Here is a 13113-nt window from a genome sequence, read left to right as displayed (position 1 = left end):
GTGGCAGTAGCCATCAATCTATCAACGAGAACATCCTTTGCAGCATTACTGCCATTCTCGAGATCCAGTTCAGCTCATAGTTTCCATCCTACATTTCACAAGAATCATCAGCTCTGCCACCTCCTCCCTGTATGTTCCGAGCTCTTCGAAACCGACAGCAAACAACCATCGATCACCACTTTCCTTGTTTCATGTTCACAAAAACAGATCCAAATATTAATCCCTTGTCTTAAAAACACGGATGAGACCTTAGTAGCCAGGAACGGGAACGAGGTCGGAAACGGGAGCGAGGTCGGGAACGGGATTCGTGAAAATCTCAAAAAATGAAATTCGTGGAACGTATCGGGAGCGTAAATTATGTTCATAGAAAAATTAGATATACTACTAATTTTCCTACACTATCGTTCATTTTCTTTTTTATTTTTGTGTCTTCAAGAATTTGGAAGCTAGTTTGGTGCATAGAAAATATAGGGAAGATATTGGGCTTGGGCTCCAACTTAGCCCACGGTAAAAACAAGACATTCTTAATTAAAAATAACCCAAGCCAATTCTAGGGTTTTAATTCAAAACAACATTTTTTCTTCTTCTTATTTTTCATGCAGCCGTCTTCTTCTTCCTTGCTTCTTCTGTACTTTCTTCCCCGGTCTTTTTTCTCTGCTCTCTTTCTTCCCCGGTCTTTTTTCTCTGCTCTCTTTCTACCCTTTCTTCTTCCTGTTCTTCTACTATACTTTCTTTCCCCTTTCCTCTTCCCTTTCTTTTTCTCTGTGCTTTTTCCCCTTTCTTTTTTTTCTCTTGCACTGAAACGTTTCTCACCGAGTGGGAGCGCGTTTCTTTCATGTCAGGAGCGCGTTCCCATCACGAATTTCAGTGGGGAACGCAAAATCGCGATTTCGAATGAGATTCGTGAGGTGGTTGGACGTTCCTGGCTACTAAGGATGAGACCCACTGAACCATGGCAAACTAGCGACCAGTACCCATTCCTCAAGTCCACCACAGCACAGCATCATCTTCTGATCCAGTCACCATCAACTAGTTAGAGTTCTTCTCACTTTGTCGAGCCCATAAAAACTCAACATCTTCTTCTTAGCAACCACCGTATCTCTGTCCTGTTGATCCTCATTTTAATGGCAGCAACAGTTCTTCTTCGCGGACTATTATGATCCAGTCGGCATCAACTCATCTTCATGGTACTAATTCCTTCTCCATATTGACTCAAGATCGATCTCCTAATCCTTGTCAAGGAGTTTCAATAACCATGGCTGCTTCTAACTTCTCCATCTTGGCTTCCAACTCAAGTCATAACGCTAGCCAACAAACCACTCTTAATTTTCTTTCGTTCTCCTTGTTTATAAAACTATCGAATCAGGCGAACACGGCTTGGCAGGTAACAAGTTTTGGATATAAGATTAGGGCTACGACAACAAAAGATTTTACGCCTTATTCTCAATCATCATCAAATTTTTTTTTGCGGTTCTTCTATTTATGACTTGCAAACTGGTTGATTTCTTTTCCTCTCCCTCTCACCTTGCTCTGATACCATGTTAAGGATCGAGCAAGAGAGAGGAGAGCATAAACGCGGAAGCATAAAAGATTACATTGATAAAATTTTGGTGTGTCTTTCTCATTAATTCCTCAGGCTATTTATACAATCACAAGACTTGGTTCTTACGACACAAGACTTGATTCTCAAGATACTCAAAATACTCGATTCCTAATATAACTCTCGCAACTTAATATGCGTATCTTCTAAATATAGACTCTCTTATATTATTTCCTATTAGTAACACTAAAACAACATAATCATGTCCTAAAGTAGTAAAATTCCCATGCCCTAAGAAATTATTTTGTTCCTAGGGCAAAATTCCCAAAAAGTTTTGATACCTGTTGTTTTCATAATTAATTAAATGGGTTTATAGAACAAGACTTATTGGATGTAAATTAGACATTTAATCTGATTCTGAATCAAAATTGTAGAAGAAAAATAAGATCTTTTGTGAAGAAATTTGTTCTAAAAGCTATTTCGGTCGTTACATACTGGAAGATGGTTTTCTTTTCATAGTAATAGCCTGTTTGGATACCAGAAACAGAAGTGTTTCTGCTTCTGGACTTCTGAGAAAAAAATTTATGAATATGTTAGTTTGCAATTGGGTGACTTAAAAGTTAAAGGGCTGATAAGCAAGTTTGGCAACAAAATAATATCAGAAGTTAAAAATATTTGCTATTAATTCTGAATACCACGTCTATAATACAACAACAAAAATTGGTATAGAGCATAAACAATGTGTTGTTCTTAAAAGTTTTGATAATTGTTCAGGCAGCAGCTTCATTTTCTTTCCGTCGAGAAAATAAGTGGTTCATGCATTTTTACAAGCACTTAATGTGCATGTCAACGGGTCCGGATCCTTCCGGGTATCACTAGACCCGGACCCGGACCCTACTTATAAAGGTCGGGTCCGGTTCCTAACGGTTCCGGTTCCGGTTCCTAAACTTGTGGACCCAGAACCGGACCCGTTTAAATACCCGGGTACCCGTCGGTTCCGGGTACCCATTGGGTCTAAAGAAAACTATTTAAAAAATCTCAAAAACTTAATATATTTCTCTTTTTAGCTTGGATTTAAGTAATTTTTATAAAAAATTATTATTATTTCTTATGAATGTACTAAATAAAGATTAAATTTAAGAGAAAAAATTTAAATGAGTAAAATATCAAAGCTAAAACTAGAAAAAATACTTATAATTTTGCTAAAAACATGAATAAAGAATGAATAAACGGGTACCCGATACCCGCAGGCACCCGATGGGTATTACCCGTTTGGACCCGTTTAAATTCGGGTCCAATCGGATAATTACCCGCCGGGTCCTAAGTAGCTAATGGGTCCAACTTTAGGACCCGGAACCGGACTCTAATATACCGGGTCTGGTTCCGGATCCGGATAATGGGTACCCATTGACAGCCCTAGTCATACATGCATGTTGTTGATCATTCCTTGGCCTACCATGTCTCCTTCCCTGCATTAGAACAATCCACACTCATTCTAGCATTCTTTCAGTCCCTGCACTTGATCAAAATTCAAGACAAACCACACATACATACATCTTCCAATCGACGGCAACATCACAAGTTTTTGATGTTTTCACGGGTGGAAATCTCTTACAAAAAACCCCTTGTTTTTCTCGGTAAAAAACCTTAATCCTAATTACAAGAGCACCATTGATTTTCCGGCAACAATACTCACCCGAATTCATCTATCACACTCTCTCATCATCTCCATTCAATCCACAGTATACCTTACCAAAGAAAATCCTAAATTGAGTTTAGCAAAAATTTCATTAGAGGCTCTAATTAGTTCCTGATTCATAGTAGCGTCTCCGTATGTACTCGCCTTAATCGACTCTGTAATACTGTTCCATTTGTTATTCCCAATTTGATCCGGCGTTCAAAACTCGTTCTGTGATTTAATTATAACAAATGACGATAGAGTAGAGAAAGAAGGAGAGATTCAGATAACCCATATTGCAATAATTTAATTAGTTAACCATGTGAGATATTTCTCATGATCATCGTTTTTTTTCTTTTTTTCTTGAGTCGTTCTCATGGTCGAAGGATTTCAATATGGGTGAATTATGAAAAAGGAGAACCGATTGAAAAAGAATAAAAGAAAAAAAAAATTAACACAGAAACCGAGGAGAGAAGTTGCTTTTTCCAGAAGCAAGAAGCAAACTTTTTTTTGCTTCTGCTAGAAGTGCCTATAAGTAATTTGTGTGTTCCTGATGCTCTTTATGGGAATCAATAATTGCAGAAGCCCATGGTGGTGTACCCGGTTCCTAGTTAGCAATTCGGGGTATGGGTTGAAGTTCGGGACGACATACGTACGGGAATTATACGAATTCGGATAGGTCGGGTTCGGTCAAAAAGTCGGTCGACGATTCGTTGTTCGGAAAATAGTTCGGAACGGATACGTACGTGTATAATTCGTTTTAGAAATGTGAGTTCGGTACTGAAAATTCGGCTTACATACATAATAAATTGATAAGTATCATGATCTTATAAAACTAAATTTTGTATATATATATATTGATTTATAAGGTGATTTCTTTTCTTTTGAATATTTTAGAATGATCATGTAACAAGAAGCAAATAATGAAAAGGCATGAACTTATTAATTGATGAGTTTATAGGTAGGATTATTAGTGGAATTACTATTAATTTCGCGATTGCTAAAGGCGGTATCAACATTAGCGAGGCACATCGTGTGCTTCGGTGTCAGACATGTCATGTATCAAAGAGTCATACGAAACACCTCATTGTACACACCAGTGCGTGTTCATATACGTACACTTTTAAAAATATAACCTTTGATTTCATAGTGCGGCCACCTTTTACTCAAATAAACGAAGATCCGATTACGGTTTTGGTAGATTGATTCTCAAAGATGGCACAATATTTTCAATGTGCCAAAACTTAGACGCATCTCACGTTGTCAATTTATACTTCGGGTAGATTGTGAAACTTATGGCATTACAAAGACATTTACGTCTCAAGATAGTGAATCTGTTGGCCACCTTTGGCGGATTCTTTGGAGGAAATACGTTGCAGTTTAGTTTGTCTCATCACCCTTAGACAAGTGGAGAAACCAAGTCCTCAATCGTAGTTTGATATATCTCTTAAGTAGTCTGGTTGGAAAATTATTCGTCAGTGGGATTTTATCTTGGCTCAGGCTGAGTTTGCATACGATTGATTGAAAAGTCGGATTACTTGTAAAAGTCCTTTTGAAGTTGTGGATGGAACAAATCCAATAATTCATATGGACTTGACTCCGCTTCCTACAAGATATAGTATAACGAGGATACAGAAATACAAGCTGAAAATATTATGAAGTTGCGTGAATAAGTACGCATTATCAAATAAAATATAAAGTATCAAGTTCAAGCTAACTAACACAGAATAAAAGCATCATTCAAGGAAGCTGATGTGGTGTGGATTCATTTCCCAATAAAACAATTTTCTTCCCAATAAAGCAGATAAGTCTTTCAAAGTACTCGAGCGCCTGGGAGACAACACATAAAAAATCGAACTTCCACGTGATTATGGTGTTTAGACATAACAAATCTCTCTCACCACTACAACGAAAACAAAGAGAACTCAAAGACGAGTTATCGCACAACAGAAACATATAGCAGCAATTCATTTAGGATATTAATATAAATTAAGTTATCTAATTCCTTTAAAATCTAAAGCTCCTTAGGCTTCACGTTGAACGGTGACCGTCACCTTCTCACAGAATTTTTCCGTTTTACTTTTCCTCAAAGGAGAGAAAAATAAGGCTTTTCCTCACAAAATAAAGAAATCTTTTTTATTTTTATTATATCCCGAAAAGAAAAACAAAAAAAAAAACGGAAAAACCTAAGAAGCAACCCTAGGAATAAACGTAGGTTTTCTTCCCTCCTATCAAAGTACCAGTAATGGCAAACCTAGGTTATCGTGATTGATTCTGTTTTATTTATGTCTGTTTATTTAATAGGGTTTTTTTTCTTCAGGAGATGCCGAAATTGTTCGATGCATGGACTGTTTACTTCGGGAGAGAATGGAAACGTAACTGGTATATGGAGCAGCCATTGATTGCTTAAATTAGGGTTTATGAACAATGGTGGGAACTTTGGACCATAGGTGTTGTTCACGGTGATTTTGAGAATCTTCAGTACAACACGCTTCATGGGAAGCAAATGGCTAAGGTATAAAACTTTTTTTTGGGAACCCTAATTTCTATTCGCTTTTTTCCTTTACCGCCTCATATTCTCACTTTTGTTTCACGGGCTCACAACCCTTATTCTGCTCTTTTGATAAGAACAGTGGAATTAAGCATAAACAACCTTCATGCTTTTACTGATTCATAATGTCTTCTGATTCATGGGCTAGGGTTTTACTGAGCAAGATGTTTTTTTATTGATTCATGGGCTAGGGTTTTACTGAGCAAGATGTTTTTTTATTGATTCATCGTTTTGTAGGGTTTCACAGGCCCAACCAATGGAATAAGGTAATTACTGATTACTTCGTCGTCCTTTTGGATCTTGAACTGTTGCATTTAGAAGTGCTTGATTTTGAATTTTTATGAATTGAGTTATATTGGGTTTTTAAGTTTAGACTGCATTGCAAGGGTTTTGAATTTTTTTTTTTTACAACAAACTCATACCTTTGTTGAAGAATCAGACGGAAGAGAAGTCTCGGAATCAGACTTTTCCGTTTTCTACATTTTGAGTTATACTTATACCTTAATTCTAGGATTAAGGTAAACCCAATTTTAGGATTGGGGAAGTCAAACTATCTTCCAAGTTTGCAGCTGCTTACAAGTTAGGATCATGGATTCTGTGCATAGTTAACTTAGATTGATTTTATATGTCAAATGTTTACTTTGGTTTTTGCAGTTTCTGAATCGGCTTTTCAATTTATTGTTTTTGTCATTCCAACATGCGCATGGTCTGTTGTGTGTAGGGTTCCAATTTTTCTGGAACCGTAAACATCGAAGGAAAGAGAAGGATGGAGATCAAGTTTTTCTCATAAGTTATTTTGACTTATGAGATGTGTGTGCATCTCAACATAGTAGCTTGAAGTGCTTGGTACCTATCTGCATAAACTGGGAGGTACATTATCAGATTCATAATGGACATCAATGTACCAAACATTTTCAATGTACTTGAAGTGCTTTCTGTCTATCTTGCAGGGTTGTCCTCTGATGTGAGTAGATCCATGATTTTCTTTTTATGTAAAGTGCATTATGCTCTACATATATCTTCTTTTTCTATCATTTCTGTTAGCGACTAAGTAAAACTTCAGTATTTAGGAGACAATTGTATAGTAACAATGCACCATTACAACAAGCTTTGACCAGATGAGAAGTATGAAACTCCCAGGTCTGTCAATGTTGACATCTCCGATTTGTGATGCTTCTAGTGATAAAGACATGATAGAGATAAAAATATTAGTAGGTCCATCTTTCTGAGTAGGGGGTATGGTTTTGATCTTAATGATGAGTTATGCTACCTGATTGACAGTTACGTTAAAGTTTTTTACTTCCCTAGATACTGTATAACAATGCTAAAGAACATACTTTTTTTCACTATTCTCTTTCATCCCTCATTAAAGAAGAAGCGTAATGGTATGATAACTTTTCTTCCAATAGATATTTCTTTAAATGAAGAGAATACTGAAATCAAGTATTTAATCTATTTATTACAATCCATATTTTTATTGAAATTAATCGAAGCTTCAGCTTAATAATGGAGAGGACTGAGATTTGATTCACCCACAACAGGTACAACTCTAATGTACTCTACCTAATATATCAAGTGCAGACGGCTGTTCTGTTTGTTAATGAGTTTTACTTGATCGTTGTGTTTACTCTTTTCAGGAGTAAGGTGTATAAGTTTGTTGGTGATTTTGGATTATGTTTAATATGTTTTTTACAACAAAAAGAAAAATTAGAGAAAATTCGATTAATTTGTTTTAATTGTTCTAGCACTGATTTCCTTGATCTTGATGACTGCTTTTTTCACTCAATCAATTTATATGCATATAAGAATACTGATTTTTAGAGCATCCAGGGATGAAGTTGTGCATCCATTTCTCATTTCTTGCTTGGATGGGGTGGTTGATCTATATTGTAATAATAATTGTTCCCTCATTTTTAATTGGGTACCTTTTCATTTTTGATGCATGTTCCCAAGTCTTTAATTTTTGGGGCGCATTTGTACATGACTAATGGATTTGGGAACTCTATTTGGTTTGTAATTTTGTTGGTACAGTACCAGCTTAAGGTATATTCATTCACAGAAGTGGTAAACATTAGTTAGATGGAGATTTTTTTGAAGCATATGCATGGAGTTTGGTACTGCCATCTCACATTTAATTAGAAATAGGGAGAGAAGAGATGCTATATAATTTTCACATTTATCTCCAATAATCTATCCTACTTTGATCTTCGATCAGAACCTTATTTATTTATTTATATTAGTAGAATTGATCCAAATTGATTTTTTCAGTTGGTAAATTAGTTATTCAAAATGTGCACTACTTGATGTGCTCTACAGTTCTGGAGTTTTTGTTGACACCTGCAATCTAAACTGGTCATGAAAATATTCCACTGATTTCCTGTTGATGAAATTCATGGTGGCGATGGTTGAGTACTTCATTTTGAGATATGCCATTTTGTTATGGTAAATGAGATAATTTTGCAGGTCTATATTGTTAATTGGACAGGTCTGTTCGTAATCATGGTCACTAAGATACCTAATCGCAGATGTTCGAGCGTCCTTCAAATCCTGGAAGAGCCAAAAACGGGGAAGAACCTATGCAGATTCTGTTGTAATATCGGTAAAACTTAAAAGCACTCATGACTTATGTCTTGGCAAAGATCAAATTGGCTGGGCCAAGATAATATTGGAACTGGGTGTGGAGTGACTGAGTACTTCTAACTCATTTATGTTTTGTTTCACGGAATAAAATAGGGTCAGTGTTCCCCTATGTACCGACTCATTTGTATGTAATAACTTAGAAGTCGCAGTATTCACGGATATTTATGAAAAATGGAATATATATACTTAAAATTTTTGAAACTTGATTTAGTTGGGCAGTTTCTTTTGTTTTACTTATGAGTTGTCCATTTTTTCTTCCATAATAAATTTTGCTTCCATTGCTTCTTTGTATGGTCGCCGTTCAGCATATATGACATTGCATATGTAGAGACGCATGGACTCATTTTTACCAAGGTGTAATGTATATTTTTGATGGTTAACAGTGAACTGCAAAACTTAATCCCGTGACGCTACAGTTTCTTTTGTGGATTTTTGCTATTCATCTATGATGGGTACTTCTAAAATTCATAATTTTAATTTTTTTTAAATGTAACGAGGGGAGGCGGAGCCGTGCAACCTCAAATCAAAAATTCATCGGGACGGGGCGAGATAAGCCGAAGCCGAGCCAAATCTAATCAAAAATGTGTCGCGATGGTACGGGGCAAGTAAAAAATGCATCGGGGCGGGGCGAGGCGAAGCCAAAGTCAAGCCACGCCTAACTAAAAAAAAGTACACGACGGGGCGAGGCAAAGCCACATCACACCAAATAAAAAATATGGTTAAAAGAGAAAAAATACTCTACAATTTTACAATACATCTAACTAATAAAATGTCTTTTTAGACGCTTAGAGCAAGGCCAGGACATCTTCCCTAACATAGTCAAGCCAGTAGATCCTCAACATTTCAAAGTAATGTGCTAAGATGCATTGTTTTTTTTTTTAGCAAGGCCAGGACATCTTCCATAATAGTTCAGGTAAGTTATAATAAGAAAATGTATTGTATTGTTTTGTTTGTTTGTTTTTTTCTCCTAGGCTGTTGCATTTTTGTGTGTTTGAGACTTTTATTTAGGTTAACACTCTAGCTTTTTGTAGCCATTTGTTTAGTTTAGCTTCGAACTAATAATGGCAAGGATACTACCACAAGAGAAGCGTGTACATCGTCTTCCTATTTTTGGCTTATAAAAATTTGCTCCATCATTTCAGCTGTAGAATTATCTTACCGCATGAATTGGATCCTAACTACCACTACAACAGACAGGTTGGCCGCAACTATGTACTTGGTACTCCCAAAATAATTTTAAGCATGCATCGAGACTGGAAGAGGTGTAGCCGAGCCAAACATGTATTGAGACGGGGCAAGACGAAGCCGAGCCACACCAAATAAAATATCCTAAACATGCATCCGGACGGGACGAGGTGAAGCCGATCCAAGCATGCATCGGGATGAGACGAGGCGAAGCTTTCCAAGCATGCATTGGGGCGGGGCGAGGCGAAGCCGAGCTTTAACAAATCAAAAATATGGTTAAAAAAAAGGTACCCGGACGTAGCACGGGCACAAAATCAAGTTTTATACTAGTAAATGTAATAAAACAACCATACGCATGCATGTACCTTATTGATTAGGATAGTTAATTCTTGCATGAGCACAAGGCTATATAAAGCCATGTATGACACACTCGAGTTTTGAAACAAATATAACCTTAAATTAAAAAAATGATTTTTTTTTAATAGCTCTCATTGTTAATGTGGATTCTTCAGAGTCACGGCTGGTCATTTGCGATTATCTTTGTTAGAATCTATTTATCTGGTGTCAATTGTGCAAGGCAAACCGATACAGTCGCATCCATGACAAAGCACGCCCACCCTATACTTCAGGTTTATTTAATAAAAGTGCTATTATTGTAGCTAATGGTTTGCCATTTTATCATTTGTAATCTGAAGAATTCCCATAACAATACATAAATATCTAAATTAATTTTTATAAAATAAATGGATTCTTTTAGAAACATAAAATTGATGTCATAAATAGGTCATCTCTTACATTCATTTTATAGTAAATAGGTACTGGTATGCTAATTTGTTATCCCGTAAAACTCAAGGCTCGCTAATGCAGGGTGCCAATTTGCTTGGGGTGTACTAGCCCAAAGACAAATGGTTAGTTTATTTTGTATGTAATGTGGTACAACCCCAAGCAATTTGGTACTCCTATTAACAATTTTGGCAAAACTAATCATTCAATTAATTTTTAGTTATACTTTTTTTTTTTTGCAATATTTTTTTTTTAGGTTTATGTTGTTAAATTATTTACTATGTCCGTCCCTAATTAGATAACCTAGTTAAAATTTACTAGTAAATTTAAAAATGATTTATCTCTCAAACTATACAACGGATTTTCGTAAACTTTTTATCATCGGAAACAATTTTAAAACACCTATCTAATGAATATAAATATGGCTATCAAATTTTATATATTTCTTATAATAATATTAATCTATCACTCCACTTATTTATGGTATACGTCATCTATTTAGGGACGGAGAGAGTACTATATTAGTATAAATATCTAGAAAATATTTTTTCTAAAATACACAAATAAGTTTATGTGCCGTAACAAAGACACATCTACATCACGATTATGCAACGCCGTACTACAACCATTTTTGCAACCAAATGCTAATTTCAAATTGTCCCGGGGAGCAGAGTGTAGGCCATCATCAACCAAATAACTGACCAAAACGATTTTGGTATCTACCGATCATGTACGTACATAGCTTCATTATCACTGCTAGTTTAATTACGTGCCTCTGGTCCACGTGGATATTCATCCACCCGTCTGTCCAACCTAACATCATTCTTCTCTAATTACTCACCCCACTCCCGAACTCGCTATAAGAATCAAACTTATCTTGTTTTCTATTTTCATCGTCACACCACATTTCTCATTCTTGGTGCAGGTAGAAACATTTTGAAAACCAAATTCGTTAACGAATTTCAAAAATGGTGACTGTTGAGGAAATACGAAATGCACAAAGAGCTGAAGGGCCTGCTAATGTCTTAGCTATTGGAACTGCAACTCCAGCCAATTGTGTTTTACAAGCTGACTACCCTGATTACTACTTTAGAATTACCAAGAGCGAACATATGACCGATCTCAAAGAGAAATTCAAGCGAATGTGTAAGTTTCTTTTCTTTCTCTTGGTATGCCATTTTTATTTCCATAAATTAGTAAGGTTTAGTAGCTAGTATCGAATGCAAATTCGCAATGGAACCTGACATGAATGAAGTGTTAATACAACTAATTAAATCAAAGAACTAACATCTTTATTGGTCTAACTTTATATATATACATGCATATGCAGGCGAGAAATCTTAGATAAGGAAACGTTACATGCATATCACTGAAGAAATTCTGAACGAAAATCCTAACATGTGCGAGTACATGGCTCCATCACTTGATGCACGCCAAGACATAGTTGTTGTTGAAGTACCAAGACTAGGAAAAGAAGCTGCATCGAAAGCTATTAAAGAATGGGGTCAACCAAAGTCAAAAATCACTCATTTAGTCGTTTGCACTACTTCTGGTGTCGACATGCCTGGAGCTGATTACCAACTCAGTAAGCTCCTCGGCCTCCGTCCTTCGGTAAAACGACTGATGATGTACCAACAAGGTTGTTTCGCTGGGGGGACTGTCATGCGTCTAGCTAAGGACTTAGCTGAGAACAACGCCGGTGCACGTGTACTTGTTGTTTGCTCAGAGATTACAGCGGTTACTTTCCGTGGACCAGCTGATACTCATTTAGACTCCCTTGTGGGACAAGCTCTTTTCGGTGATGGTGCAGGTGCTATGATCATCGGAGCTGACCCTGATATAACAGTAGAGCGTCCACTTTTCCAAATCGTTTCTGCAGCTCAGACTATTCTCCCAGATTCACATGGTGCAATCGACGGACATTTACGTGAAGTTGGTCTGACTTTTCACTTATTGAAAGATGTTCCTGGCTTGATCTCTAAGAACATCGAGAAGAGTTTAGATGAGGCTTTTAAACCTATTGGTATCACTGATTGGAATTCTTTGTTCTGGATTGCTCACCCTGGTGGTCCAGCAATTCTTGACCAAGTTGAGGCCAAACTAGGATTAAAAGAAGAGAAGCTCAAGGCAACTCGTCACGTGTTGAGTGAGTATGGTAATATGTCGAGCGCTTGTGTTCTGTTCATCCTTGATGAGATGAGAAAGAAATCCCTCGAAGAAGGAAAATCGACTACCGGAGATGGATTGGAATGGGGAGTTCTGTTTGGTTTTGGACCCGGTCTTACAGTTGAAACGGTTGTGCTTCACAGCATCCCTACCACTGTTTGAGGAACTCATCAGTACTATGAGCAATTACGAATAAATCACATCCTTATCTTGAACGACGATTGTTGTTTTAAGTTGTCAATGGTAACGAAGTTTTTTTTTTTTTTTTTTTTTTTTGAAGCACAATGGTAACGAAGTGTGGTGTGTATAAAAAATTAGTTTGGGATGATTTATCTCACGAATTATGGTTACAGACTTGCATCGTTGTATTTTAGTAAAACAATTATTTATGCAGGTAATATATGTTGGCTTATCCTTAAACAAGCATGGCTTGTTTCAGGGACGGACTCAGGATTTCTCCTTGAGTAGGGCTGGATTGTCACTAATTTGCATGGCGGCTAGAGGCCGTGCCAAATTTTTTGCTACGGTCGCAATAAAGTTTTTGCGACAAATCTCGTAGCTGGTGGACAG

General features: G+C 36.7%; 1 pseudogene; it reads left to right on the top strand.

Annotated features, from left to right (window-relative positions):
- The first annotated feature begins 11342 nt into the window (after positions 1-11342).
- On the top strand, positions 11343-12778 carry LOC113281218 (annotated as a pseudogene).
- Positions 12779-13113: the final 335 nt, after the last annotated feature.

The sequence above is a fragment of the Papaver somniferum genome, chromosome 5 (genome assembly GCF_003573695.1).
Source record: "Papaver somniferum cultivar HN1 chromosome 5, ASM357369v1, whole genome shotgun sequence".
Taxonomy (NCBI): Eukaryota; Viridiplantae; Streptophyta; class Magnoliopsida; order Ranunculales; family Papaveraceae; genus Papaver; species Papaver somniferum.
The sequence above is the reverse complement of the archived record's forward strand: the minus strand, read 5'-3'. Positions and strand labels throughout refer to the sequence as shown.